Genomic DNA, 25,257 nt, shown 5'->3' on the forward strand with positions numbered 1-25,257 from the left:
AAATGACTAATTTAGGTTCTTTTTCGCATAAATACTTGATTTATTTTTTGTTGTACTTGTTTATGGACTCCATTGGTAAAAATGTACATATGCAAGAAGAATGCTTCAGCGTTTTTTTTTTGCCGAGAGAAGGAAGCGACGCTACACAAAAAAAAAAACAACTCGTGAAATTTGCTCATATGCAATCTGTAAACACCATTTTGTATTTTTAGAAACTGATTTTAGATTCATAATCAGCGTTTCTTAAGCGATTCTAATCGACTTAAATTTTTTGGCCACCATATTGAATCCTCCATTTTAAATGTTTGAAAACTGGCTTTAGATTCTTGATGTACTATCAACAACCCCAAAAACATAAGAAACCATTTTCACTCTTTCTTTTCTATGTAGTGTTGGGTTCCCAAGAAGCACACAAGTTGTACGCAAAATCTAATTTACAGTTAGTTTATGAGACAGGGCACCGATTGATTCGGCAAATAATGCCCCATATAGATATAATATCCTATATTTACTAATTGATTTGACCTATTGTTGTAAAATGTATATATGTAACAACTTTCTCCATGTACTTCCCTACAGTCTTTTAAAATTTCGTTTCGTTTATTTTGGCCGCCACTGTATGTACATTACGCTAAAATATATTGCTTTTCATGTGGGTGGTATTTTTATTTTGCATATCGCAGCAGCTTTTATTTCGTTAAATGTTTGTTGCAACGCTGTTGAATGACTAGCCTGGACGACGGGGCGTATACGTAATTATCCATGCATTTCAATTTGTGATGTGCCAAAAATGCGATGCGAATTACAGGCGTGAATTCAATTGTCAAAAAGCGGCTAATCGTATCTACATATGTTACCTTTGATAGTAAAGTGCGACAAATTGTGAGCTGTTAAGTGCTATCCAAATGCAAAATGCATATTCTTTGGTGGCGGTAAGAGTGCGTTTTTGAGCAGTAATGCAAATTCGCTTTAAGAGAAATGTGGTATTTAAATTCACATTAATGCAGGATATCCAATTCCATTTTTTGTTCCTTCCGACATACATAGATATAGTTTTACATATCTACTATATATTTTGAGTTTGTTGCGTCCTAGTTATATTTTTCTTGCCCAGCGGCGTTTTATTTCTCTTTTCTTTGATTGTCGATTTATATAATTAATTAATTATCTATATTTATCAACAGTGTTTCGTAAAAAATTGAAACGAAACGCCTACATAAATGTGGGTACAAGGGAGTAAACATGTATGCATGCGAACGTCTATGATTTCCTGCTTTATGTAAAATCAAGCTTATACAATAAATAGCTCACAAATATTTCTGTTTGAATAGAATTATAAATACATATAAATAGATTGCAGTCGAATTTGAAATACTTTCATATTCAAGATGGCTGGTTTCAAATTACTCGCAGTGCGAATAAATTCACATTGCATTGGTTTGAAGTTTTGGTTAGTTCAGTGGGAGCTATTTGTTATCGAAGTAATCGAGTGAACTTAAACTGAAAAATTGGTTAAAGCACAAGTTGTTACTTGCAAAACTAATGAAAGCGATAACTATAGGAGGTACTTCATAAAGAGGTGTACTATACCTAGAAGAATCTAAACTAAGGAGAACGAAAGTAGTTGCCTACGCGGATGACTTGATTACATTAATCCTCCGAAAATCCTTACCAACAATTAGTGAGCTGATGGAATAGTAACTAGATAAAGCTTTAAGAGCGCAAGACAGAATTATTCTTAAATCCGAGAGCAGCCGACGTTATTCGCCATATGTACACTAAGGTGGTCCAAAAAGGGCAAAGCGATTCTAAATAGTTTTCGATTTCAAAATAAAACAAGTAAGAAAGTATAAGTTCCGGCGGAGCCGAACATTAAATACCCGGCGCGAATACCGCTACATGGTAAGCCGGGGTGTATCAAATTTGAGTAAATTAGCGTCCTTAAATTTCCAAATATTGAAGTTTTAAGCATTTCTGAAGTTTACCGTTATATGAAAAGCGGCCGTAATTTTAGTCCGAGTTCAATAATTTTCAATAATTTTTCGTGTGGCAAGCACAATAACCATACCGAGTTTGGTACAAATTGGTAGAACGGTTACCGAGATACATATATGTGATCATAAGTGGGCGGTGCTACGTCCATTTTCTAAAATTTTATCATAAACGTATTTCTTGGTAAAGAACTGTTGCAAGCATCGATTTTGAATAAATTAGCTGTAATATTTAATGATTTATCGAAGATTTCGTATTTCTCTGTGGCGTGATTAATATCCGATTTTAAAAATTTTCGGCCATTTGGTATGCTGTAGCAAGGCTAACCACTGTGCCAAGTTTGGAAGAAATTGGTGCAGCGGTTACCAAGATATACACCTGTAACCATATGTGAGGAAAATGTGCCAAATGTTGTAGAAAAGATAAAGGCAAAATAAAGGCAAAAATGAAGATCACCGTCAATTTAAACACTTTACTTACATATATAAGGGCAAAGGTGAAGGGTAATATGCAGATAAGAGAATAATAAACATAAAGGTAAATACCAAGATAAATATTAGGAAAAATATGATGATGAGGGTACCGATAAAAGTAAAGGTGAATATACAGGAAAAAAAGATTGATATAAAGGTAGTTGTAAAAAAAAGGATATAGATAGAGACACAGAGTCTCGGGACTAAATCAGTTTTTTCAATATCGATATTTTTATTGATATTTTTATAGATGTTGCTATCGCTATAAAATAATCGATATTTGTTGTTGATTTATATATGACTATACTACAGCGTGGCGACGAATAACTGTTACCCAGGTTTTTTTGAGAAATAGAAGAGTCCTTTATAGATTTTGCGAAAAAAGTATGTTATTGTTAATTTTCCACAGATTTTACTTTAGTTGTATTAATTAGTTTTTAAATTTTAATCCTTATTTACATTTGCCAGCAGTGTAAACTTTGAGAGAAAAGTTCATTTGGCACGCAGGTCCTCGTCAGTTAATTTGTTCCATATCTTCTGTAACCATAGGCTAATTTTCTCCATTTTGAGTCCCTTATACTCCCCCTTCTGTCCAAAATAAGGCCTCATACTCAAAAATCTAATAGACTCGGGACTGGTGACTAGGACGGCCATTCATTCGACCAACCTTATACAGTTTTTTTCTTTTTTGTACTTTTTTTATACAAAGCCTAAGAAAAAATACACCTGAAAAAGACTTGCGTGCCAAATGAACTTTTCTCTCAAAGTTTACACTGCTGGCAAATGTAGATAAGGATTAAAATTTAAAAACTAACTAATACAACTAAAGTAAGATCTGTGGAAAATTAACAATAAAATACTTTTTTCGCAAAATTTATAAAGGACCCTTTTATTTCTCAAAAAAAACTGGGTAACAGTTATTCGTCGTCACGCTGTATTTACCGATACTGTTAACGCCGTTTGTATCGGTACAAAAACCACATCGATATTTTTATCGAGTTTGTTATCGATATAATAGTCGATTTTGTTATCGATATTTTGAGTGATTTTTTTATTGATATTTTGATAGATTTTGTTATCGATATTTTTATCGGTTACGTTATCGATAATTTTTATCGGTTATTTGGTATTTATATATGTTTTGGAAATTAAATTGTGGGCGTTTTAACGCCATGCGGATTCACTAGTATTCCTTAAAACGTGGGGTGGACTATATTTTTATCAACTAAGTGGTACATATCAAGGTATTCAGAAATTCTATATTTATGATCCGATATGGTGAAATTAGAAAAGTATATTGGGGTGCGACGAGAAATACTTTTAAGATTAGAGATATTCATAAAATCTGTATTTACCGACCGATTTCAATTTAGGGCCATTTCATTGTGACTGGTGGGACAATTTACTCCAAAATATGATCAATTGTTCACTATAACTATGTCGTCGGAACAATGACAACAGCGAAAGACAGTTTTTTCACATAGAACTACAAACTTACAAAAATACCAAAAGATTTCTTAGTTTTATGTAACTTTCATTTGAATGAATGTGACTGGTGGGACACTGAAGAGAAGGGTGCATTCCAAAACGTAAAAATACAAAGCGTCAGTCTCTTTTATTTCTAGACCTCTGCAGATTTTAACGCCAAATGTGCGCAACCACGGTTAGATGCTAGTTTTCTACTAGGCTGCGCAGCTAGACTTTTTTCTACATAGTGTGGTTTAGAAATAAAAGACTGATGCTTTGTATTTTGATCTCTTGGAACGCACCCATACTCCAGTTTACCTTTGTGCACCCAAAGAAGAATTTTAGCAAAAAAGAGCAAACTTCGCGAAAGAAGAGAGGAATTTTAAAAAATATCTAAATTTGTGACTGGTGTGATTATACCCTTGTGACTGGTGTGAAGTATTTATGCATGAAGTAAAAGTTTTCATAGACAAAAATGACAAATTCTTTCTATTTTTTTTAAATCCTTCAACTGGTTAATGAAGTGTAGTAATTTAAAAAAGGTAACTGCTGAAATAGAGATAATTAGGGCATTTTAAAATTTATGTCGCTTTCCTTTTTTACATGGAATGACCCTTATTCGATTACAGAATTTTTTTAATGGAAATATATATCTAAAAACCAGGGTACGAAAATAAACTGTACAAAACTATTCCCATTTGCTCATCGATCATCATATCATTTGTCGTTTTGTACAGTTTTGTAAATAGTCAGAAACAAATTGTAAGATTCACTGTCATTTTCCCCAACGAGAAACGTTTGCTTTTCGTTTGTGACAATTGTACCATAGGGTACGTTTTATATGTATGCAAACGTTTCAATTACGTGAAAAATATTTTTTTCTGTAAATTTTCATATCCAATTCAATTAAAAAACATTTTTATTTTTTTTATTCATTGCAGCCATTCGTTTTGTATTTGTTTATTGCATATATGTACATACATAAAAATATTTTCCCTGCACGATTCATTTCGTTTGTTGTTTTGTCTGTAACTACTAAACTACTGTAGTGTACTATCGCCAAGGTGAACTCAGCCGTTTTGTTTCGTATTGTACCGAACTGTTAAAGTAATAAACGAAACATAATAGTAACGTAAAATATAGTTAATTTTCGTACACTGCTAAAAACTGCGACTAATCTAAGAGATGACTTCATCTTAACTCTGACTACGGGATATTGTTTTTTGTCTGCTGCAAGAATATGGAAAAGTCATTAGCTAAGCAGAGGGTATCCGCTAGTATTCTATACGATTAAAATTGATATGTATTTAGATAAGATATTAGCATAGTTTCTGCCTTGTCTTATTTACTACGGGGTATGTGAACACTTACGTACGTTCATACATACATACACGTACACATGTGCATAGGTGCATAATTATTTATATTTTATTTGTCTCAGTGGATATTTGTGTCAAATGCAGCGGGGGTAACACAACAGCGAATGCTGTCAGCCCGGATATGCTGTTGGTAACATTAAATGCATTAATATTTATATTATGTAATGCAATTAAAAATGTATGCCTAAATATTTGCATGCATTTACATGCGTGCATTTCCGTTATTGAAATTTTAAATTTGTTTGCACATTTGTTGTATTCAGTTGTAGGTATTCCGCATGCCGGATTTTCGATACTGCTGCAAAAAATGTTCGGCATAAATAAAGGAATTAGAATAAACAATATTAGGAACTGCTATGCATTTGGTTTTAGGGGAAATTATGTAAAGCAATTAAATTTCCTTTAAAATGAGGTATAATTACTAAAAACTTTTTGTAGAGCTTAGTACTTGTAATTGGCAGATTATGCCAATTGCGAAATGAGATTTGTGATATGTATATGTATGTGGATACTTGCGGTTATGCATTTATTTAGATTTTATTACAAAAAAGTCCGCTTGTTTCAATTCTTTACTTTCTTCATAATCGTAACAGTTTTTATTGGTATTCTTCTTGCTTAATACTTTAAATTTTCAATCCGAGCTCAAATTTATGCTATAAAATATGCACAAAGCCCAAAGAGCAAAAAAGAAAAACCCTAATACAGATATGAGCGTGGAATTTTTGTACAAAAAATATTTGCAAGCAAAAACGTGCTGCATTATTTAGTAGAATTTTTGGAAAAAAATGCACATAAAATATGCAAAGTCATGAATGCTAGAAAAAAAATAGATGTGGCTTTACTAGTTGGCCAATTGGCAGTATCTCTCTTTCTGCTTCTACATGCATATGGACATACATATGTATGCATATGGGTAATATATTGGCGGGAACATGCTTGGACAGTATGACAGTCGGCATTTCTGTCTGGATTTCTATTTGAAAAGCTAGAAGAAGTTCGCAAGAGAAAAGAAAACGTATGATAAAAAAATTGCACGTTTTCACGAAAACTATGTAGGTACAGTAGACCGCAGTGCAAAACAGAACAGATTTCTCAATCATTCATCAATACAAATTTAGGGTTAAAAAACTTTTTCGAATCGCTTAATATCTTAAAATTCTACAAATTTGATCATAATTTGAAGAAATATTCGAAAAATCGTAAGAGGTTTAAAAAGAAAGATGTTTACCAAACCCCTACAACCCCCTGGAGAAGGGTGGCAAATGTTATTTTTTCTTATAAATTCCCGTAACGGCAGGTGGGTGTAAATTAATATGACTGTTGATTTTCCTACGTATCTTCATTTTTGTATACACAACTTTGGGTATTAAAGTATAAAAAATTATCCACCACTTACTCCGCCTGCCTCAAAGGAATTTTATGGAGTAACTAAAGTTGTACGACTATTGGCCCGTCCGTTTTTGGACGACTCAGAACTCACTACGTGAAGGTGGCTGTACTGCAAGTTCCACCCACTCCCTTCTCAACCAATCAACCAATGATGAAAAATTATTCGAGAGTGGCAAATTCTTCTTTAGTGTCAAATTTAGGCATAATTGTAAGAGAGGCACACTTTTGAGGACGCTTGAGTTACGAGTTTAACGCAACGCTTCACAGCCTGCGTGTGTCATTCCGTGCCAAATTTATGCTTAATGTTGGTTTTTCCTTATTAGAAATTAATTGCAGAAGAATCCCGAAAGTCTCTAAAATTCCAAAATATTTCCCAGATTGAGTCCTGTGTCTTTATCTATGGATATCCTCTTCCCTATAATTACTTTGATTTTAGTCCTTATTCCTCTATCTTCATCTTAACTTTTATCGGTATCCTCATCCTCGTATTTTTCTTTATATTTATCTTTGTTTTTCCTTTTATGTTTATATTTTTCTTCACCTGCATACATATTCCCCTTCACCTTTACCCATATATAAGCAAAGTGTTTATATTTACCTTGGTCTTCATTTTTGCCTTTATCTTTACGCATATTAATTTTTTTTTATTAGTACGTACTCACCTTTACTTTCATTCTTGTATTGGTGCTTTTCTAAGTGTTATTCTTTAATATTTTAAATATTAGCAAGTTTTAGTTAAATTATTAGCACACATTTAAAAAGCACTTGTTTCCGTCCCAACCATTTCTGTTGCTCCATTTCCGTGCGCAATTTCCGTTGAATTTGCCAATTTACTCCCAACACAACCAACCACCGCTAAAGAAGTTCCACCTCAAAAAATCTCTTTTTGGCCCTTTCAAAGAACTACTGAAGAGATAAGTTGGGCCAATCCTTATCAACTCTTATTTCAAATTGACTTCGCCCAGTAAAGGATTAATCAAGTTCATTGACTAATTTAGAAGAAACTGCTATAGAGACTTTACTCAAAAAACTAGGCGAAAAATTGGCTCCTTTCGGAAAAAATACTTTTCTCTCAGCAGCTATGTACCATGTCAAATGCCCGGCTCAAGCACCTCCACTTCACCTTTTCAATTGTCCAATGCTCTATCGAAAATAAGCAATGGTATTCGCTACGAGCATAGGCGTTGAGGGCAATGTTCTCCGGATTTAAGGCAGTTGAGGCAGCACCAGAAGCTAATGAGTCATCTATCAGGAGCAGAGGAAAAATTTATAACCCTTAGCTCAACTAGAGCATAGGTTCTCAACTCTGGTTGTGTGCTTCTGATGTCCTTATCCGACGAATTTGAATAAGAAACCATTGATTAAAAACTCTTGACTTTACTAATATTTTTTACTCCCTAATATTTAACTACCTATTTTCATAAATAAACTAATAAAATCGCCGTATATATATATATTATTTTTCATAATATCGAATGTAATGACAATACTTTAGGTAATTCCACCTTAAAGTAAAAATATCGATATATCGTAGCATCGATATTTTTACTCTGCATATACCGAAATTGTTAAAAAAAAATATATATATATATATATCGATATATTTTTTCATATCCCTATCCCTACCCTCGAAACCTCCCAGTCATTACTGAGCGAAATATTCACAGTTGGCTTCGAGGGCCAATGGTGGGAGTGCTAGTTAGGACAGGTTGCGGACTGAAGAACACTTGGTCTGAGCCCGTTCTGGCCAAATGGATAGATTTCTCATTACCAGGTATTCCCGAGGGGCCTGTCATCGTTATATTTCCGAACTAATCTAGTCAAAATTTGCATTGCCGAACTAGTTTGGAAATAGTGTGGAATAGTGTGGAACTAGTGTGGAATAGCTGGCCAATGCCTCGAGCGCAGCTTGGCTCTCGCTACAGATACGTAAACTCTCCTGCTTCTCCACTTACATATATATTTTCCACAATGCAGTTTATGGCCTTGAGGATGGCAAATACTTCGGCTTGAAATACCAAGGCATGTTCCCTATAGGAGAAGTGAAGATTGTAATCTCTACCTTCAATATAGATCCCAGATCCTGGTTCTGCGTCACCTTTGTAGCCATCGTTTAGGCTAGGTTGCAAAATAGCAACGAAGGGAAAAAATCAGAGTTTCCACATAAATCAGTTCATATTCGCATTTAAATTCAGTTGGTAACTCTGTCAGTAACTTCCAACGAAATTTGAATAATGTTTCTTGCTTCACTTACATTATTGTTAACAAATATTACAGTTGTTGCCAGTCAGACCACGTAGTCTACCACTACAACACAAACAATTACTGGCATTTCGATCTAGAATTCTTACGTATGTATGTATGTATGTATGCAGCTACGCAACACCTTTATTGCCGGTGCTTTTTTGCACGTTCGCTTTTTTTTCTAAATATGGCTGCGAATTGTTCTTTGCTTTCGAATGCATGTGACTTCCATTGCCGCCGTTGGCAAACATCTGGTGGCTGCTGTTGCTGCTACTGCGCTACCAAGTAGTAGTAAGTTGCCGTTGAGCTATTGCACAAAAATTGCTTATCTTGTTGTTTTTGGTTTTATGTTGGCGTTGGCTGCTTTCTCGCCATTAGCGACATATGAATATGTAAAACTTTTTAGTGATGATTTACTTTTTCATATTTTGTTGCTGGAAAGTTTTTTGTTTTACATTCATTTCGTCGTTTGTGCGTCCTTTTGTGTAGTTGTGGCTGTGTATAATATTTTGCACAATGGCATAATATTCTACATACGTATAAAATTGCATTTAAAAAGGTATGATGTTTTCGTTTGAAAGTTTTTACTGGTTTTTAGTACCATTTACAAAGACGAGACATGAATTTAAATACCAAAGATTTTTTGAAGAATTTCGAAATGTATAAATTGCTAGCACTGACACAACCCTGCCCTGGATAGGAAATCTTTTGAATTGCCGGACTGTGAAGTCTACGAGCCTATCATTTTTGTACTGTATGGGAAAAGTTTTGCTTCATCTGGTAATTTAAGAAGCGCTTATCGGAGCTGAAGAAGCTCCTTTGGCCGTCTGCGGTTGTCTACCTCTAAGAACAGGACTTTGAACTTTGCACGACGGGGTTTTTCCTAGCCCTCACTTAAACGACTAAAAGCCGGGGTAGTGCGCAGGTTCCCACAGGAATTTTTTTTACCTATCCTTCAGGAGAAATTGTGTCCTGCCTAATCAAATCATTGGCTTTGCCAGGCGGAATTCCCCTTTTTTACAGCCGCCCCTCTGCAAGAAACACGCTTCAGAAATCCGCGAGCCCAAACACGAAGTTGACGGAGAGTTACTGACAGAACACCACTCGTCAAAATCTACCGTCTAAACTTCAACATTCTCTCATTCATCCTAAGAGTAATGTGCGTAGAGAAGGTTTGAATCGAAGCAACCTTCGGTATACACCAATTAGTTTCTTAAGGTATGAAGTTGAAATTTCGCAAGAAGTTCTTTTTAGCGTATTGGCGGAGTGGAACGGATTTAACCTCAGTTTCTACGGATACAACGCTAAGCAGCGATTATTTATCTATCTAGATAATAATATTATGAGCTATGCACTGCGACTTAGAGATCTAGCCTACTATAAGGTTACATATGTCACAAAGTTCAAAAGCGCGGTAGGGAGTGAAGGTGCTCAAGGTTTGTTCATATTTAGCCTAAGCGCCTTCTGCAGACGGTATCACACTCAATAAGAATGTGAACTGGTGTCCTGCTGGTTTAGCTGAAGAACCAATAGAGATGACTTCACCAAATCCCAAGCCTACAAGTCTACAATGCCCCTTAGGAATACCTGTTACTATTCTCTTCTGGGATGTTGATTAGATGTTGAAGTCGTATCATATTATACCTTCCAAGTAGACCTTAGGCTTGCGAAATCCTACTAAGCCACGCGAGTTAAGATCACCCCAATACGTTCCTCTCCTTCCAAGGCTCTTCCTTAATTATTGGCACCTATTTCCAGGAACGGCCCGAGGAAAATTAGAGTGGTGGTTGCCGCGCTTCTTCCAAGAGAGTCCTGTTATGTTGTATGGAAGACCTATTCTCTACGCTTTTTTCCAGCGGCCAATAGCAGTTGATAGTCACTAAAATTCTAAATACTTCTACTCTGGGCTCTTGTGCTATACTGAAAGTCTTATATGCCTGACCATCTCCTCCTTCTAGTTCCCGAAGGTGCAAGGGGATTTATGTTTGCATTTGCCTGAGGGGATAACTCAGCACCCACTATGAGATTCATCCAAACATGCTCCCGTCTTGGCCAGTTCGTTTGCTCTCTCGTTGCCTTCTATATTCCTATGGAGGGGAACCTAGACGAGAGAGATGGACATAGACTTCGGTGCCGAGCGTAGCTCCATCTTGCGTCTCACAAGAATACAATCGCCGTTCGGAGTCGCGTAAAACGGTAGGTACCTCCTCTTTGTGTGACAACATCAAGACGCACACCACAAATCGAAGGAGAAGCTCCGCTAAACACTGACATATGTGTAAGCGCCATTCTATTATTATATTATTATACTGTTGTAAGTAAGTAATTGGGGCATAAAACCGGATCTTTATTCCTGTAGAATGGATTAGGTACACTGAGATTCCATTCTTTGGGTATATATGAGTACAATGTATACATATGTATGCACACAAGACCAGAAACTAGCGCCGGGTGTGAAGCCATTTGATCTCTGTCTTATTTTCTGGTATCATTTTGAGGCCGCTTTCCAGCTTTCCAGCATACCAGCTTCTCAAGCGCTAGGCACTCAAATATTTTTGACTCTTGTTCTACGCCGCAAAAGAACGTGCCTCTGCCCTTCTATTTTCCCTGTACCGCGCGCGTTGCTTTTTATTGGCTGCAGCTGCGCGACCGTCTTCGCAACACCAGTTGTTTCTGCGTGGTTGGTTCTAAACCAAGTAATTAGGAGAAAAAATCCCACTGCCAATTTACATAAATATGTCCAAGCGATGAAGGGTTCTCTGATTAAGTAGAATTAAAAATCGATTGCGAAAATTATGGGCTGTCCGTTATGACTGCAGCTTTCCGACGTGGAGGAACTCTTGTGGCACTGCCCAACAAAATAGTGTTCCGAGACGATGTTGGCTCCTCGGGTGGAACGCATACCAAGAACGCTTGAAGCGCACCTTCCGGCTATCACAATGTCGTTAAATTGGGCCTTGATTCTTTGACAAGGGAGCATCCAAGTGGCTTAATGCATGTTTCGAAGCTGGTGTCTGGTGCTCGATCAGTCTCTCTCCGTTGTCGAAGGTGTTGTCATCCATTATTATCGGATAAATATTTATAAGCAGTTTAATGCTTTTTTGTTGTAAACTACGTGTACATTTTTTATATTTATAGTTTTAAAGGAAGAAGTGTCTATCGAAAATAGTTTTGTTTTGTAATCTCATACGCACACATACATTTTTGCTATTTTCGACCTTTTTTATTCCAAGTTTCTTTTTTGTCGTTAAAACAAATTGAATTAACGCTTCCTTATTGCATTTGTAAGACAACAAAAACCCGTACACACAATCAAACAATAAAGTGGCTCTTATTTACACCTCTATAGATTGTCTACTTGTGTCTACACTGAGTTGCACCGTCAGTGGGTGTAAATAAGCAGCAGCCAATATAAGTTACCTGGTTGGAGTTGAGACACTGCGGAAGCCATCAATTTTATTTGCGGTAGCTAAAAAAGCTTGAATCTGAACAAAAACGGCAACACACTGTAGACGTTCACTCATACTAGCGTATTTAGCTAGACAGTCGCGTGCGTAAGTCGATTGCCAGACAACAGCCGGATGTAAACAACGTCAGCTGGAGTTAAAGCAGCTGTCGTCGATGGTAAGCTGTTGAGCAGGAAACACTTGGAAGAAGATGGAAGGAAAAGAAACAGCAGCTGGCTGCGATGTTTTTTTTTACTGCGACATCGATGTTGGATTTTCATTTTTTTTTTATTGAGATGTGAAATTTGTAAATTACATTACTGAAGTTTTTCTTAAAGATATTTGTATGCATACTTAGGCACTCCGTACATTACTCATAGTAGAGTAATCGTTTCTTCATGCAGCAACGAATGCATGACGACTCGACTTCTGCACATTTCCGCGCCCTGCACACATTCTATATACAACACATTTTCTGGCCATTCTCTCTCAACTACACAATTCTGCAAATATTTCTGCTGCACCATATTGCATGAACGCTTATGGTTGCCGCGAATTTTACTACGAAAGAATTAATTTCCAATTACTTCCTATTAAAATGACAAATAATTTTATTTTACAATGCTTTTATCAACTTGCAATGTTTTATGTCCAAACCACCATTTATACTATAAATATAGCAAAGGTATTTATGGCAACCTAGTCTAGGTATCAACCTCTTCGTAGGTATCATATCAAAGACATACAATTGGAAGACTTTAGAGGTAGATGTCGCCCCGCTAGAAGAAGTTAAATATTGCGCTCAAAAATATGCACTATATACGCTACAGCGGAAATGGACGACACCCCATTTCTTTAAATGAAATTTGTTGCTGCTATATGTATGTGTGTATATACTAAACGTGAGTACAAAACATTTTGCTTGTTCTCTTTTCACTTTTTTTCTCTTTTCGCTGCAAGATGAATTATTTTAATATCTATTGCAAAATTTACTAAAAAGTAGAAAATAAATAAATTAAAGAAAAAAAACTTTTTAATCTACCACGCTTTTATAAATGGACCAAGGCACATTAAACAGGTAGTATCAGTAGAGCAAAAACAACATTTGCGTGTATTTTGTTGTTGCTTCTGGTATCGAAAGTGTCAAAAACTGTTCTGAATTTTTTCTTCTAAATCAAAGCGTGCCATGTGAAATACAAAAAATTATAAAAAATAAAAAATTGAAATTGGAAAAAATAAAAATTGATGCAACTTTCTTTCCTAGTAAATTTGTTTGCTTCTCGAAGCATTGATCCATCCTTTACAAGGGCCAGTAATCAGCGGTTGTGCTGCTGAGTTGGGCGAACGTTCCAAAAGCTGCTATTCAATCGCTTGTTTTGTATGGAAAAAGGTTTCACATGCAAATGGATTTTAACAATTCAGAATTTTTGTGAGAAAAAATTAAAAATATTTGACATTTTCGAGACTAAATAATTTGAAAATAAATCAAATCAGCTGCTCTACTGATACTACCTGTTCAATGTACCTTGAAATGGACTAAAAATTAGAAAATAATATTTCTCAGCCCCATTTGTTTGAATTTGTTTTGATAACTTCTGATTTTGAAATTTTAGCAAAAGTCATTATAAACAATTTATGAGTTTGAAAATGAAAAGTGTGGGGCTCACAGTGGCCCGCCTCATACAAACTAGCCGGAAAAAAATATATTATTGCTTCAGATGCTTAGATTTGTTGTAAAAGGTGGCCATACAAAAATTTACCGGGATCAAGGATCGATTAGATGACACCAGAGGTCCCCTTTGAGGAGGGTTTGTAGCAAAAACGGTATATTGAAGGTATCTATATACAGTATCGGCCATATCTATAGTACGCCATTTCAAAGTGACATTGTGTGCAACTTATGTTTATTTATTTATTTTTGAGAATTTTCAATTAAAATACAGTTCTTTCTCTAACAAACCCCGTATAAACCCAAGTTTAACAATTTGTAGAAAACTTCAAAAAAGTGCAACAAATTTTCACCTAAATTTCAAACTTTTTTTTTCAGAAGTGTTTGAATTTTTCTGAATATACAGTTTTATAGCCCAATCAATTTTGGTCTGATAATGTGCAAGTTTCAAGTGACTGGAAGTTACCGTTGATTTTTTAGAATTTCTTTCTCCAAAGGTGTTGCGGTTTTCATCCATATACAAATAAATTGAGTTTATTCATTATATGAAAGATAATGCGACAAAAAAAAAAATCTAAAAAATTAACGGTAATTCGTAGTCACTTGAAATTTGCACATTATCAGACTAAAATTGCAGCGGCTAAAAAACTGTGTACTCGAAAAAATTCTAACACTTCCGAGAAAAAAGTTTGAAACTTAGGTGAAAATTTGTTGCACTTTTTTGAAGTTTTCTACAAATTGTTAAACTTGGGATTATATGGGGTGTGTTAGAGAAAGAACTGTATTTTAATTGAAAATTCTTAAAAATAAATAAATAAACATAAGTGCCACACAATACCACTTTGAAATGGCGTGCTATAGATATGACCGATAGTGTATATATAAAAATGCCACAATAAAATTTTGAACCCCCTTTTTTGAGGGATCCGTTAGCCCCATTACACAGGGGGCGTTGCATCTGACATGCAGACTAAAATGAGAAAACTGATTTATCTCTAAAACCAATCAAGCTGGGGAATTGAAACTTGGCACGGATGCATAAATTGTAAATACCCTATTTACGGCGAAAAATTATAGGTATTGGAAAAGGGGGCGTGGCATTTGCAATACAAACTGAAATTCTCATATCGCTTATCTCTGGATCCGCTAACGCTAACCTCCTGAATTTTTAAACAGCTACATATGTATGTATGTTAACCTCTAACCATTCTGACGAAGAGAAAGAGGAGTTTATGTGGATGTTGGAAACATAGTTTTCAACTGTCCCAAGGGCTCTGATACTATTAAAATCGAAAAACGTATTTACAGTTTAAATTAATTTTTTTCAAATTATTGTTGCTTTTCCACAATAAATTTTCATTAAAAACCGGCCTCGAGCTCAATAAAAATTTTGAGTTTATATTAATTTTAAAGCTTTACACTGCAAATAAACCACTATTTCAAGTTTGTATGTACAATTTTTTAATATATTCAATTATTTTTTAATGAATATATAACTTATAACTACATATTTGTTTTTTTTTTATACATACATTTTTTTAGTAATGTCTGCGAAAGGTCAGTGTGAACTTTCACTTGCTTCATCAGCCTCAACTCTTGGGTAATTATGAACATTTTTGCGTACAGACTCGGCTTGATATAATATGGAATTTGACATTGTTACAAGGTTGTGCAAAGTCTGGATTAAGCAGTATTTTAAAGTAGGAATTATGGAGAGTCTCAAAAAAAAATTTAAGAAAAGTACATGCCAGTACAGTGTTTATATGGTAACCGCGCTCTAAAACTTATTTTTCCTCTTCCAGCGATAAGTGTACGTGTCAAACAGCAACGGAAAAATATATGCAAATAACCCTTTCCCACTGAGAGGAGCACACTACTACAAAAACTAAACCACCGTTTCTGTTTTGTGGGTTATTTTTTTTCTTAAATAGTGACGCATTTTTTGGGACACTTTCAAAGTGGAGATGGATATTTTCGACCTCTGATTGAAATATATGCGTTCGGCATAAAATCTTTATATGTACTTTATGTAGTATGCCGAAACGATTACACTGCTATGATTAGGCTCTTAATGTGCGGAGTGCCTTGCATAAGCATGTAGATAACTGCGTGAAAAAGGTGGAAGAGATGTAAGCAAATAACTAATATCTGCTATATACGTGAGGTTGTGCCGATAGCGGACTCATAGCTGGAGGCTTACCACACCATTGCATTCTACAATACCTTCAACATTATCATCAATATTATTATTATTGTTTCTTAATATGCTGGGAAAACTTTGTCTTGACGTTGATGAGGAATGCAAGCAGCTACACAGCATACCAATGTTGCGTACCTGGCTGTAACTAAATATGTTTTGAATTAAATACTTGCTTGAATATGTATTTGGGATTTTTTTTTAACGAGCTTATTAAATTTGTAATATGGATAAAAGCCTAGACTCCGTCTTCTCATTAAAATGCAGTTTTAAAGATAAAAATGTAAAGGTTATCAACGAATCTGAGAATAGCATCTGTGCAGGCTTTATCTGCTCCACTCAACAAATTTAGCCACGGCTGTACATTAGCCAAAATGTAGATATTTATGCATATTCTGCATATTATATATTAATCTTCTGCTCCAACTGACGCCAATTGGAACTGCCAAGTGAAGCCAATTGTTTTTCTACGTGGTCTTTCCATCATAGGCGCGCTTCCCTTTTGCTCTGCTATTACCAACGGGTTCCGAGTTGAATACTTTCAAATAAGGCACTCTACTCCTGTAAAGCTACGATTTGGAAAGACTGGGGGCTGCCACCGCAGATAATACACTGGATTTATATATCGGTAATTGGACCTATTCTCACCTACAGCGCGCTGGTATGGTCGTATGCGGTTGACACCAGATCCCATCTATTTACTTAACCTGCAAAAGGTGGTACGACAAGTATACCTATGCACAACGGGGCAATTTACTCAACGCCCCAGGCGGCGCTAGAGACATTCCTAATCCACACATAGTCTATACGTTAAAAGTATCGCAGGTAAAAGCGCTCTACGACTCAGGTCGTCTAACTGACTGCGTACAGCTTGCAAGGGTCACACCACAATCCTGTGACTATCAGGTAACGGAAACAGATTTAAATTAAAACTTCCATGTCCGTTTTCCGGAATTAAGTGAATGAGAATTTAGTATTGCGCTCAGCGATCACGAAATACCCATTTTCACAGACGGCTCCAATGTGTATATCGGAACATAATTTGGCGCCTTCTCTCAGAAGTTATATCTGAGAGAGTCTTATAGACTTCCATACCACTGCAGGCTGAGATATATGCAATCAAGATGGCGGAAAGGCTGGTAAACATGATTGACCTAGCTACATCTAAACTTGCCTTCGTTGTTGACAGTCAGGCGGCTATCAAAGCCGTAGGGTCGGCAACGACTAACTCGATGTGCGTTAAGAAATGCCAAGGATCCCTACAAGCTCTACAGTAACACAGAAACAATTTTTATTGGGTGGCGGGTCATATTGGCGTACCGGGATATGAGAAAGCGGACGAATGTGCTAGAAAGGGATCTGAGATGGGACTTGGGAAAGCGAGAGACAGCCACCAACAGTAGGAGGAAAAATCTGCACATCTGCATGGCAGGGTTGTTGCGAATATTCGCATTCGCAATCGCAACCGCGGAGCTTCTGCACTAATTTTAACATTCGTATTCGCAATAATCAATGCGGATCTTTTGCGAATGCGAATATTGAAGGGACCGAAAGTAACAGTTATTTTCTTTACGAGTTAAACTTGGCCAAATAATTTTTATTCCCAACTAAAAGTCCTTTCCGGACAATAAACGAACCGCTTATCCTAATTAAAAATAAAATGTCTAAACAAGCAAAGTCATCTATTAAAAATATTTCAATAAAAAATGATAACTAATTACCATAGAACAAACCTTGGGTCGGGTGTACGAATTTCTTTAGTAATTAATGATATAAACAAAAATATATAAATAGAGGTGGTAACTTTCGTTCGTTATTTCTGTTTACAAGTTATTTCAGTCCTCTTTCACATGATACCAAATTTGTTTAATTTTGAAACTTTCGGAATAAAAAATATTAGGCTAAGTTTAACTGGTAAAAAAATAAATGTTATTTTCGATCCCTGGAATATTATGCAAGTGCAATGATAACACGTAATCTGGCCAGTCACAGAAGAAAGGATCAAAAATGAATTGCAAAAAATAAAATCGAAAAACGCTTTTGACGTTACTGATTCTCCACATTCAGAAACAACCAAAAGAATGAGAATGAAGAATTCTTTGGAAAACAACGGTGTTTAATCAACGATCTTGACATGATACTAGATTGTGAAGATGAAAGTCAGGAGGATACATCCGACATTTGCAGACCGATGCAATTCCCAAAAAATAATTATTGCACCGCAATAAAAAAAATTAGTATAACTGAAAGTCTTGACTGGTGCAGCGTCAATCGAAAAGAATTTACAATTTTGTCAAGTTCAAGTTTTTCAAGTTTTTCGCAGCGAGCGAGTAGTTATTTAGTAGCGCAGGTTTCATTTATGACCCTATAAAAACTTTTTATTGAATACAATGTTCCAATTTTTAAATTCAAGTACTAAAAAAAAAAATATTAAAAATTACTAACCTTTCCATTTTTTATTTAACTAAATCACCTAATTTACTCACCTAAATTATTTTTTAACAAGTAAAAAAGTCTAAGTTCGGCCAGAGCCGAAAATTAAATACCAGGCGCAAGTATTCAATATGGTTTTTTTCACCTTTCCGAAAAATACCGCTACATGGTAAGCAGTGGTGGTTTTACGTATATTTCAAAAATCTTCAAACGTTCAGAACGTTCAGTCAGACATAATGAGATAAACTTATATAGATATATATGGGCGGCATCACGCCCATTTACCAAAATTCCATAATAATGTTTATTCTTTTCAAGGGATTGTTGTTAGTATCAATTTTGGGTAAAATTAGCGTTAAAAAAAGGTGGTCGTAATTTTAGTCAGATTTCAATAACTTTCAACGTTTTGCCTTTATGGGGTAACCACTATAATCATACCGAGTATGGTACACATTGATCGAACGGTTACCGAGATACACATATGTGGTTTTAAGTAGGCCAGGTCACGCCCAGAAACATCAATTTTGAATAAATTAGCTTCAGTATTGATTACTGATTTATCGAAGCTTTCGTATTTCTCTAAATTACCGTTATGTGGGATGTGGGCGTGGTTGTTATTCGATTTTGTTTAATTTTCAGCCGTTTGGTATGATTTGTGAAGGCCAACGACTGTGCCAAGTTTGGGAGAAATTGGTGGAGCGGTTCCCAAGATATACACATGTAATCGTAAGTGGGCGTCCTACGCACATTTTCCAAAAATTTATAATATTTATAATATTCTTATTTTTCGTGTCAAAATGTTTGTACATATCAATTTTGAGTGAGTAAGTTTCGGTAGTTACTAAAATATCGCCGTTTTCGTATTTCTGAAAACTACCGTTATATCGGAGGTAAGCGTGGTTATCGTCATATTTTGCCCATTTTCAACACCATCCGTCCTACGCTCAAAATAAGTACGCATACCAAGTATCGTTAAGGTATCTCAATTTGTACTCGAGTTATCGTATGCACATACGGTTACTCTTTTCATTCTGATCATTTATGTATACATTTGCCTATACTTATCTCGATTCGTTTTGCCTGTTACAAGCAGCCGTTAAGTGAACAAAGTTATAGTACCCTTGCGTACAAGTGCGCTCGGGTATAAAAATACTTGACATCCGCATTCGCATCCGCATCCGCGGATGTTAGCGTTTGAACATCCGCAACCGCATTCGCATTCGCGGATGTCTAAAATTCCACATTCGCAAAATCCCTGCTGCATGGTATCGCGCTGGCTCAGTCCACGGCTCGATGAACGAAGAACAAGGAATTTATTAAGGCTTCCGAAGTCAAACGTAAGGCTTTTCACAGGAATACTAACGGGATACTGCACTATTGGAAACATTGCCGCCAGGTTCGGAGCCGCAAATAACGATTTCCATAGAAGCCGCTGAGATGAGTTGGAGATAGAATCCACTAAGCACTTGTTGAGCGACCATTCCTCGAGAGTCAGGATACCTTGGGGAAAGCTCCACTAGAAGTACTGCCACGATTCGCCAAAAATAAAATGGTCCAAGGACATGTAGAGATATGCATTGGGTAACACCCACTGGGCATCGTAATGTACCTTTGTGGCCTCCGAGTTAACTCTTCCCAGAGCTGGCCGTTCGAGCTAACCTAACCCATCAGGACGAAGAGCTGAGTTGATGCCGGCCTATTTTTCTGTCTGTCTCTTTGAACGCAAACTAGCGCTTCATTTTTTGAGATATCCGTTAGAAATTAGGTACGTTGACGTGCTTTGGCTATGTGTCAATCAATAGTTGGGAACGACAAGATCGAAGTGGTAGTGACACATCTAACCGCTACATACATATAACTAAGTAGTTCTGTTAAAAAAGATTTCCGGTTGTTAGCAACAATTGCAACGTGATTTATAAGCATATGTGTATTTGCTTCTGCATACGTACATACATGTCTCAAATACTAAATATTCTTTTGAAAAAAATAGTGAACTTTTATTTTCACTTCTATGAGCTTTAAGTTATTCTAGAAATGGTCTTACAAAGAAACAAATAAACCTGTACGGAGTACGACAAACTGTTTCACGTCGAACCATGACCACATATTTAAACATGTCTATTACCTGTCCATAAATTTTCCGGGTTCTCGGTTCTATATTATTTGGTTCGGACCACGGCAACCCGTGCCGATTATGAGAATAATATTTTAGCGCAGTTCGCGTGTTTTGTTAACTTGCTCATTTTACTTCTATATAAGGCGGTATTACTATACTCCCTACAATATTAGGGCATACTATTTAGTAAATCTGTGTTTTCAGTTTTTTATCGGGTAGTCAGCATTTTTTTCCAAAGGATCATAAATTATAATATGTATCCAAAATCATACACAAAATATTGAAATATGGGTATCAATTAAAAGAAAAGTTCAAAAAAAAAAGATTAATTATAACGTTTGTTTTCAATTATCCTTTTCGAACATGTCAAAAATGTCTTTTAAAAATATTATCCTTAAAAATTTTTAATTTTTAATGCATTTTGGAGAATCTTAAATAAATCCTATTAATATATACATATAAGGATATTGAAGGATCAAAATTGTAAAAGATATTTTAGTTTAATAAAAATTTTTTTGGGATGTCCTTGGGAGCAATTTTGCCATCCTGTTAAACATTTAACGTTGCAGATTTAATAGAAATGCGCTAAAAAATGGGAAACATATTGAATTTTTCGCATTTCCAACATTTTAATGGACGACTTATTCAAGTTATTAACTAAAACTTGAACTAAAAGTCGACATGGGTTATAGTTATCCTACGGCCATAAAACTTCATATACATGTTATTTAGGCTAAAAAGCACAAATATATAGAAACAAACATTTTTCCAGATATTCTTGGGAGAGTCTAATATACATACATATATCAATTATCTGTTCGCAGAGTGCTGTTTAAAAAGCGTACTTAAATTCAAGCTTCAATAAATACTTTGCCTTTTAACACTTTTCGAACTGTGGCTCTAACTTGACAAATGCCACTTATAACTATTTAGTTGATGCCATAGCAAAACTCGAATACATATTTTAAACGTCCCCTTCCATTCAACAATGCAAGGCAGTATTTATTACGTTGACACAATAAATTGTTACCCAGTGTCGGTGGACAGCCATAACAATAGCGATGTGAATACCGTTGTCAGCATCTATATACAAAATTCTTCTTCTATTATTATGCGCGCATGCGGTTTCAGTTTTGGAAAGCACTGCGGCATTGCATCTTTGCCCACCAGGCTTGACAGATTGCAAACAAAAAAAAAAAAAAAAAACAACGCTCCCTCATCGCCGGGTACGTATACCATTTGCTGCACTTGCATATCGCAATTTTGGACATTTATCATTTGGCACAGTACGAGTTGCGCATGCCACAATGCCAAGTTGGCGCGCGAGCATAGTTTTCATGTCATGCAACAATGCTTTGCCTTAACTTGTTGCATTTCACAATGGCAAATAGCTGGTGTAGAATGTTTTAAGTTTTCACTTGGATGTCGAGCATTTGTTTGTGATATTGTAAGCTTGTAAGCCGTTTTTGGGAAAGTGTTATATTCTTTGTTGCCATGACATAGAAACCATACATATATTTTTGGGTGTTATAAAGTGCTGCATTTTCATACTCATTAGTGTCAGATAGCTTTTGAATAAAGTGAACAATTATTATTACAAAATTGTTTGGGTTGAGCCCAAGGCATGAAGTGTGCCAAATAATAATAAAATAAAATATTCATTGCTTTTCTAAGCGGACTTGTATGTACATATGTATGCAACACTAAAAGTTATTATTATTTACTATCGCAGCTGTGAATGTTTAGAATAACTAAGCTCTTGGATTACTTTAAAGATATATTTAGTGTTCTAATAAAAGCGCACATAGGCAAAAAATATGTGGAAAAAAAGGTCAGAGGAGATTTGCCTATCAAAAGCCGAATGTAGGGGCCAGTAGAACTTTTAATACTGTTTAAAATTAAAAATGTACATACATATATATATACAGATGTACATGGGTTCGTCGTCATAATGAAGAGACACTCATACTTGTTTGAAGCATTTTTGTTCTAGATTAGGGCTGTCCGGGTCCACATTAAAATTGTCCTGGTTATTTAATGAAGGTCAATGCGGCCACCATCTAATTTTTAGCAGATTTTTGCTTTGAAAATACGATTATGCATTCTGTAATTAGTAGTCGAAAATCGATAATGAAACATTTTTTCTAACATCTTGAAAAGTATCTAATTTTGTATCTTCAAGCAAATGCCGAAAAAGCGGAAGTTCCTGAACAGGTACACTGCTGAGGGGTCACACATACTACGCAGTAGATAATTTTAGGAGTTAAAATCTCTTCCAAAGGGCCTTACTGAAAGTCATTCCTTTCTCCTTCCTTTTTTGTACGGAACGACACAAATTGAAGGGCTTCTGCTTTCAATACTCTAAGAAGAACTTTCAGAAGGGCTTTTGTAGGTCGTTTTTAAGCAGTTTTAAGTTCATAAAAATCATCATTCTTTAAGAAATTTAAATATTTGAGGTTCAGATCAAATATGTTTTATAGAGACTTAAAATGCTTATTGAATCCCATTTGTAATGCTAAATAATATACATATATACTTAAGTAAATTGGCGTAAATTGTAAATAGAAAACTCCTTTCTTGGAAGCATGCAAGGAATCACTTTTTTCAGTAATTATTGGGTAAGTCTTTTAGATTGACTTCACTCCAGACAGCCTACGCGAATTGGTCCCCTGGTCGATGGGATCAGGATTATGGCAGCTCTATTCTAGTTGAATCGGACGATATTATCTTTGTAGGCCTGATGGGCTTCTTCATACGGTGAAGAATTTTTCTTGAACCTTGGATCTACTAAGTTTAAAACTGATAAAATAAAATTTAACTGTTGTTATAAGTTCAAGTTTTTTAGCCGATATCATGTAAATGAGCAGAGCAATATTTTTTTCTTAACGTAAAATATTTATAATGGCGTAGGTTTACTGTAGAGAATCGGTATCGGGTACCGAAAACGAAAGTATTGGTACCGACAATTCGGCACAAATAAAATGCTGAGATCGCAGTCATGCCGAAAATACGACGAACAATATTTAGTTAAACAGGCTGAACATTCAGGTTTCGTCTTTGCCGCGGCAAAGTACTAAACCTTTTTTCTATATTTTTTGCAATGCTGCTATGACCAGGGCTTGAAACCAGGTGCTGATGAGTGAAAGCGCGCACACCACAGCGGCCGCGACACGACATAAGATAACATAAAATAACATAGCATAACATAACAAAATAGACATATCTCATTCTTTAGTTTTATCTTTTTCTTTGTCACCATCTTTATCACCATCAATTTCTTTATCCTTATTATTGTATATGGTTTTTTTTTAATATTTATGTTCATCTCTTCATTTTTAGCTTTAACTTTTCCTTTACCTTTATCCTGATCTTTACCATCATTCTTTTCTTCATCTGCATATTCAGCCCCACATTTGTCATTATATTAGGTATTTTTCGAAATCGGTAACTGGTACAAAAACTCGATTTAATTTTTGAAATAAATATAATAATAAAATGAGCAGTACACCGTGCGAAAAAAAACCAAACATTTTTAAAACTCACGAAAAATTCAATATATTCACAAAACTAGGCGCCAAATATAGTATAACTGCGTTTTTAATTTTTCTCTCTGACGTCAGGATTTTTTTAAGGACTTTAAAATTTCTGGGATATGATTGAATAAAAAAATATTTAAAAAATTTGGTGCATTGTAGAGTAACAATATGGGTATCAATTAAAAGGAAAAATTATGTAGAATTAACAAAAAATTAATTTTTTGGTGCACCAGGACGAATAAGTGTGGAATGTCCTTTTAAAATTTATCCTTGAACATCCTTGAAAATTTCCAATATTTACTTTCGAAAAAAATATATATCAAGGAATAATATGTAAACTACCATTACCGAATTTCGTCCTTCTACTTTTAGTTTTAGATAAAAAAAAAATTTACACTTATAAGAGATAAGATATTGATAGTTACAATATACATAAATGAAGATATTGGAATCATTATTATGGAACCATGTTTGCGCTCTAAAAGAACAAACTGAACGTATTATGAACGGTTTAAGTACTTTAATTGTTTTGTATACAATATGAATTGAATAATTTTTTTATTCAATCAAAATACAAAGTCCTTTAAAAAAATCCTGACGTCAGAGAAAAAAAAATAAAAACGCAGTTTTACTATATTTGGCACGCAGTTTTGTGAATATATTGTTTTTTTCCTGTGTAAAATTGACTGTCGCACGGTGATATCACTCCGCTTTCTCAAAACTGGTAACCGACAAGAAATCTGATTTCATTTTTGAAATCACCGTCATGGAATCCTGTCGCAGTAAATTTCCCACTTCCCTCTTCTTTTATATCTTTACATTTATCCATTTTAGCGTAAATGATATTATTATTCCTGTAAAAATAAGAGATAGGACATTTTCTAATTTTGATCGAAATATTTTTCTGAACAGCATT

This window comes from Rhagoletis pomonella, unplaced genomic scaffold (genome assembly GCF_013731165.1).
Source record: "Rhagoletis pomonella isolate Grant_MI unplaced genomic scaffold, Rhpom_1.0 Rhpom_scaffold_00010, whole genome shotgun sequence".
NCBI lineage: Eukaryota > Metazoa > Arthropoda > Insecta > Diptera > Tephritidae > Rhagoletis > Rhagoletis pomonella.